This window comes from Meleagris gallopavo, chromosome 5 (genome assembly GCF_000146605.3).
Source record: "Meleagris gallopavo isolate NT-WF06-2002-E0010 breed Aviagen turkey brand Nicholas breeding stock chromosome 5, Turkey_5.1, whole genome shotgun sequence".
NCBI lineage: Eukaryota > Metazoa > Chordata > Aves > Galliformes > Phasianidae > Meleagris > Meleagris gallopavo.
The window spans coordinates 29,213,477-29,221,376 of NC_015015.2; positions in this window are offsets into that span (position 1 = coordinate 29,213,477).

Below are 7,900 nucleotides of genomic sequence, written 5' to 3' on the forward strand. Positions count from 1 at the left end.
TTATGATAGTACTAAACTCTTTGTGGTAGACCTTGTCTGTTATTTAGTGTTTATTCAGTGCCAGATAAAATGGCACATAAGTCTTAAGGAAAGCTTTTATAAATAATGTTGTTAATAACTTTGAGTTAGAACAAAAATTACTTGCAGCTCACATTGCTATATGGCCAAATTTCAGACTTTTTTCTTTCATTTTGCTACCAGTTGACACAACTGCATGACTCTCCTAATCTCCTGTTCCCAAATCTGTAAACAAACTATGAGCTCATATTACACAGGAAGCACTAGCAGTGAGATTTATTTGTCATCTTTGGAGGCCATGGAGAGGAACAAAAGACTTTCATCTCTCTCATTTTCTTTCTTGACTGTAGGGAATAAGAAGGTACTAATATCTTGAGTCTCTGCCATATGGGATAAAAATCCAATTAATATAAATCTGCCAGATCCAGGGGAGGCGTCTGGGTGACCATCAGGAGCCTGCAAACTGCTGGATGGGCCACCAGCAACTTCCAGCAGCAGGATGTCCTGGCTTGAATGGCTGCCAGATTTTGCTCCTAGTCTGAAAACCTTTTTAGCTTTAGCATACCCTTTTTTTAGCTTGCTCCAGTCAATATCACATAAGTTGTCAGATGCAACAATAATGAATTTTTAGTTATTTCTAGACTCTAAGATTAAATCAGTGACCTTGGGATGAAAGACGGTGAATGCCATGACCACTCTTTGTTACCTCTTCCAGGCAGCTTTGATTAAACTGTGCTGTGAAGCCAGACCTGGATCAATAAGAATGATCTTCATCGACCTAATAATGTATTTAACATGTTCTGTGCACTTTTATCTAGTTTCGTTACAACAAGTTGTTTACATTAATGCGGCAGATTGATTTAAAGTTTCAGAGCTCTCTCCAACAATAAACATCTAGAAATAATCTCATTAGTCTGCACGTGATACTATATATAAATATGCGATCTACTGTGCATGCTCCTTGGCAGGTGTATATTCGCATAGCTACAATTTACAAGAGTTGAGAATCTGGCCTAGAAACTGAGAATGCTTATTCCAACAATTTTATTTTAAATGATCATGGCATAATTTATCATAAAATAAGTACCATATTATCTTCTTTGTATCCAATCTACAGATTTTAGAACATTTTAGAAATGTTTTTTGTTATTTATAGAGTGTATCTCCCCCACCAGTAGATGTATGTAATGCCCAGCCATTACATTAGCATCTTTGTCGTAGGGCAACTTATATGTAGCATGTGCAGTCAGATATTTCTTAAACCCACCAGTTTTAGAGACTAGTGGACTTGAATAAGCGATCAAAGCTGCACCAAGCATATCATTCAGGGATGTCAAACCCCTTAACAAACACTGTTACAACTGAGTCCATGTGTAACCACCGAAGGACATATTTGCTTCAGTATATCCCATGACAGCTTCTTAAAAAGTATACTTCAGTGAATTTAACACTTGTGAAAGGTGCCAGATTGACAGCCCTGGAGTTAAAAGTTCTTGAATTCCCAGCAGGCATAGCTGAGCTTCCTACACACACTGCCCCATCGTGTTCCCAGCCTCACCTGGAGGGCACAGCCACCAACTGTCCTGCAGTTTGCAAATCTGTGCCATCTCATGCTCCTGAACTATGGGGCAGAAGGCAGTAGCTGTAATGTGACCTAAAGGTGAAAAAGCAAGTTTCATAATTACTGCACAGGTGCTGTTGTAGTTGATCACTTTCACACCAAGTTTTCAATTAATCTGAAAAAAATAAAAATAAAAATTAAGGAAGTGCACATTTTTCTGATTTTGCATTGGAAAAAATGTGTACATGAGCCTCTAGTGAATCCTGCAGTTTTATCTGATCGCATGGGCACATTCAGATTATAACTGAGCAAACAAATGCTTCCACATACTGTGAAGTGCATTCTGAGATGCCACTTGAAAAATGAGTCCTTAGTGCTTTATATGTTTGTAATAATCTGTCTCCAGTCATAACTCATCCCTACTTGGTGTCATTATAGCCTCTCCTCCCTAGAGATTCTGAATACAGCTAGCATACAAGTTCAATAACCATCCACCCCTTAAAGAGATTGGGTTCTTACAGGGTTGAAAGATAGCACACAGAAAAAAAACAGGCTTGTAATCTTTGCACTCTGTCATGGTTCTAGAAAAAAACAGAAGTTCTTCTCCTAGTGATTGCACGCAGAAAGTTGAGTCCTCTGTTCTTTTTGAAATTATATTTAGACCTCACTGTGGGTACTGGAAAGGCATGTTTAAGTGTTTCTTTATTTAGTGCTGAAGGTTAATGACATTTTAAACAAAAACCCACATTTATAACCTTATATAGGCTGATTCTCAACCTGCATATAGGACATTGCTAAAAACAGAATGCTGGAAAACACAAAGCAATGAGTTTTCACGCTCTGCTGTTTTCTAAACTGTAGCTGGCAGCTTGAAAGAATTGTTATGGAAGCTAAATCTTTATTCTTTTTACTGAGAAATAGCCATAACTAATGCACAGAAGAGCTCAGCAACATTTGTTTATCTTTAAAAGAGTCACATTTCTTTCTCTGGCTTGTTATTGATGTGCATGATAACATATCTAATTTGATTGGTATAGTGTACTTTGGAAGGTAAATTCTATATATCTGGAGACAGTTAAGTGCCATATAAATAACTAAAGGGCTGCACCTGATATGAAATTGCAATTGTTAGAAATATCAGTATAAATATGCATTTGATGATTATGTTTTCTGGATTTGCTTAGCTCCTTGGCACTTGTGGTGCATCTGTCACACTATACAGCTTTAGGAAAAGCTCATGCCAGCCTTCAAACTAAGCTGAAGTTTAGAAACTTGGAAGGAAGTTTGGGAGAAACTGTGTTCAAGGATAGTTTACAGTGGTAGTATTTGTGAACTCAGTTTAAACATCTTATCTCCTCCACCTTCAGTTCTTCTCCTTTACAGGCTCTCTGCTAAAAAACATAGGTGGATTATTTTAGGTAATTTTCTGTAATCCTTCATGGGTTTATTCTCTGTAGTATATAGTTTCTTATTTTGTCTGGTCTGGTTTCAAATATACAGTGTAGCCAAGTACCCTCCTCTGCAGGTTCTATGTTTCTGTGTAGTAATTTGATGGCATTTTCATTTCCTTTATTTTATTGCATAGTTCCTTGTTTTAACAATACCATGTTATAAATTCAGCTTTAGTCTGCTATCTGGTATCCCCAAATTACCTTTTTAACATTGTTGAGCTAGTGGCTGGTCTTTTGCTTAGTATGACATCAGCAGAAAGGCAAAAGGATTGTCTGAGAGTAGGAAGTGGGGTTCCAGGGCCCTTCTCTTAAAGAATGACTCCACACCCAGAACAGCGTTTGGGAAACAGGAAGTGAAATAAATGTTTACCTGGTTTTCCTAAGACTCGGGCAACACTGAAGAGGTCATTTAGAAGCAAAGGCTTCCAACTTCATATTGAAGCTCTGAGGATGTGTCTCAAGTTCATTAGTTTGAAAGCTCTTCACAGTTGTGAAGTATTATTTTTAATCTCATTTAGGCAAGGGCAGAAAATAGAATTTCATATTGGGGAAGCAGAGAACAGATGTTTGTTCCTAGCTGAGTTAAACAGAAGCTTTCAGAAGAGTAGAAAGGGGTTGGTTCATTCCCATCTTCATGTAACTTGAATTACAAGGTTTAGTAAGCAGAAAGGAATATAAGCTAAGTCCTTCAAAGTCCACAAAGCAGTAATTAGCACCCAGAGTAAGTTTTCTGAAATTTGTCCTTAATCAAAGTTTGCCTTGAAAACAAAACAAGATATTGTGCCAACTTGATAAAAGAGATACATTGCCAAGTTTGACAGGTCCATAATCAAACAAGCACTAAAGATAACTTTTTTCTCTATTAATTTTCTTTCAGATGCTAAAAAATACTTTAGCTACAGTCTAAAAAAATTCCATAGTTATTCAGCCTAATGACTCTGCTCTAGAAAATTAAGATTTCTGTAAATGATAACACACTCCATGAAGATGACTGAGCCCTCTTCCTTCCCACACATTCCCGTCTAGGCACAGAGGAACAGCAGAGAGTTCAGTGAGACTGAGATGGAACAGGCAGTGGTTGGATTCCTATTCAGCTGGTTGTATGGAACTGTCTGTCCCTCTTCAATTTGCATTGGTAGTGTGGAGAACAAGCATTCTCAGTGCTGACTAGTTTGGGCCAAAAGAAATCAGTCGCTTACTCGTCTTGAGTCAGTCAAACTGCTGCCTGCATACTCACAACTTTTCCACACATGCTGAGAGCACAAGTTCTTGATGAGGCATGAAGGAAAGTAGCTCATTTTCCTCCTCTTCCGCTGATTCAGGAATTGCTACTTGGGCCCTGATGCAGGCATCTATCTAAATCTACATCAGTTTGCATTGCTCATGTAAAGACGTTAGAACTGGGTTGGTTGTTTTTGTTGTTGTTGTTGTTGTTTTTCAGGTTTGGGATAGATTTCAATGGATTAAGAAATACACTGCACAAACAGTGCTAGCAGTCAATTAAATAAAAAAAAAAAAAAAAGGTAGGTCTTCCCTTTATAGGAGATTTTTTTGTGAGATCACAATCAGTGAGTTGTGTTCTGTGTGGAGTGCTACCCTGTTTTGTATTTCTGCCTACAACACATGGTATTTATGACCAAAAAGGCACTGAGTCTATCAGTACGGGTGCCAACAAACATATCCTTAACAAACAGGATTGCTATCTATAAGGATTCTTTGGTATCAGGAACAAGCTGAATGCTGTATTTGGTGTTTCAAATCCATTTTCATCAGTTCTCTGATTATGTGGAAAAGGCATTTTAATTTTTACAATTAAAACTAATTTGAGAGAAGCAAGAAGCCAATAGGCTTCTCATAGCAAGAGGGGTCCATAAAAGGGGGAAAAATCCTTGAAGTTGCATATTTATGAAAGAAAATGTTTGCAAATGCAGACATGGCAAACCTGAGTGACTGTTTTAACATCTGACCTGACATGCATATCTGGATTCCTGAGTTCCAAATGCAGTCCTGCAACTGTCTCTGTAATTTCATTTATTTACTTTCGGAGTATGTATACTTTAGAAGTAAGCCTAAAACAATGCATTTGTTTTTCTTAAATATTCAAATTATGTCAACTACTTTTTATTTTTTTAAAAGAGATATTATTAAATAAGTTTCACAGCCTGTCCCAATAATTAAACTTAGGAGTGGGGAAATGAAACTTGCTTTGGAAGCAAACCATTCCTGGTTATTTGTCCTGGCTGTTATATTATTTTCCTTTGTCCTTCTGGTATTGCATGAGTTACAGTCTCTTCACATATTTATAACATCAGGATAATGATGATTTCCATACTTGTAATGATGATCAGGGTATAACTGAGTTTTGTTAAGCGCTGGTAAATAGGGGAGTTCTGTGACATGTATTGGCAGACCAGATTAGGAGCAGTTCTAGAGACACTATAAGCTCCTTAATGCAATACTGATGATGCACTTTAAACACTTTAAACTCTGGCCTGGAATGTATTTCTGAATAATAATTAAACAGATGCTTCAAGTTGCAGGGGAAGTCTGTTGCCATAATATATGACACAAATGACCAGTCTGAATTTCAGTCAGGCTTTGAAACTGATTTAAACCAGAGATTACCTGAGCCAGTCTGTGAAACTATGTAAAGCAAACTAACAGAATTTGTGTTCTCTGCTACATAACATTAAATATCCAGTTTGTGTTGTGAAGATTTGTTGTGCTGTGTCTAGACTTCTCTCTTTTCAAAATCAAAATGTGATGAATGAGCTTCTTATGTTACATGGTAAATGCATACTTTTCCTCTTTTTCTTAATGTGAATGTTTCCCACAGATTTCAAATTCAGTAATTTTGGAAGGTGTTTATAAAAGCACAGAATAATGTATCTTTGGCCAGTTTTCCTTGGAATTGATAAGCTCTTGGAAGATCAAGTTCACGAGCTTGGTTGTCAAAATGTAATCACAAGTATTTACAACATGTCACCTTAATTTTTGCTGTGGGGAGAGCAATCTTCACAGTTGCAACAATAACAACAAAAATAGTACAAAATCATATTTTGCTGAGCAATTCACTATTATATTCCAACAATGATTTTATTTACTAACCTAGTTTTTTGTTTGGACAAGGAAAATAAGCAAGCCAATTGCACTGGTTTTAATATCTTACATTCAAGTACATCATTTTATATTCTATATTATTTTTAAGTAAAACTGCGAGAAAAATCCTGAACTGATTTCTGTGACACTAAAGCCTCATAAAAAGCAGTACATACAGAATATTTTTTTGAAAAACATATTTTTTTTCCCTTGCTATTGTTGTAACCCAGAAAGACAGTCATCTGGATGCTTAAGGATGGTAAGGGGGGAGTAGGAGGGAGGGAAGCAAGGAGCAGTGGTCTCCAGTTCCTTGTATTTCACCCTTTCATTGCTCTGCCTGATCATTTAAGGCAGAGGCTTGTTCCAGACAGCTTTAATTAAACTGTGCTGTGAAAATGTATATAGATCAATGGAAATGATCCATAACAAGAGGCTAATAATGGATTTAACAGTGTTCAGTCCAGTTCAATCACCTTCTTCCATTTTTGTGTCTTTACATGCATGTGGCAAAGCCTTGGATGTGTACATGTATTTTTTAATCCATCTCATTAGTGACCATATGCTTTGACTTCAGGGGAGACAAGAACTGTCTGCAATCTGCCAGGGATTTAGGGACATCAATAATTTGTGAATAGTCATGTTGGTACTGGTCGAAGGGTTAAGTGTTCTGCACACCAGGGACACATCTTTTGGGACTGGAACTCTTAGTCAACTGTTAGGAACCTGATCCCCTGTGACGCATCTTTTCAAAGTACGTGCTTCATGTCAGACCTGTGCAGCTGAAGCAACTGAGCTTTATTAGCTCAGGGATTTAAAAACCTGCTCTAAGCAACGTAAGAATATCTTTTGGTTAAAATGTGAAGGAAAGATAGTAGTTCTAATATGAAAGTGATTTTTTTTATGTACTGGGCTAAATGTGATCTTCCTTTTTGTTACCATTTTCCTTTTCAATTTGAGCTATCAGATTGTTCCTCACCTGCAAATATCTGTTGAAAAAAGCGTATGTCAGCAGTAATAGGGACCTGGTTCTGTAAACACCTAAGTGGAGTCTGTGGTCTAATCTCATACTGGCTCAAATCCTACTGAAGCCAATGACAGCACAGATGTGAAAACAGTCTTCCTGGTCATTTGGAATAACCTTATAGGGACTCCCAGAACATTGTTTTATCTACTTGGTGTGTAAAGCATTTTCCAAAACAATAGCTTATGATGTTATATGCCATGTTACATGGAAGGGATGCTAAGCCAGCTTGAAATCATCATTATAATGATCACTATTTATCTCAATGTGCTGTCCTTATAGAGGAATGGCTGAAATAGATAATGCCAGAATTTCTGTTGAGAGGGAAGAATTTTTAATTATTTTCATACGTTTTAGCTTATGGTTATATCCATATCCTTCAGATGTGCCTACATCAATAGAAAAGTGCATAGTGGATAAAAAGAAATTTGGTATGGAAGTTGTGCCGTTGACTTTTGCTGTTCAGTTGGAAATAGGGGGCAGTTCAGCTTACAGGAGGAAGCTCACCTGCTTTGGGAAAATGTCATGTAGTAATAATATTGAATTCTGTAACAGAAAATGAAAACATGCACATTATAAACCACGTGATTGCTGCTCACTAACCAGCTGCTTTTGTTTTTATGTTAATAAACATTCTGCATAAGGGCAGACTAAGTAAATTTAAGATAATTATGTCACATAACTCCTGTTAGAGCTCCAGCAAACACACTATAATCCTCTTCCCTTTACACATCTTCACTTTCAAAATCA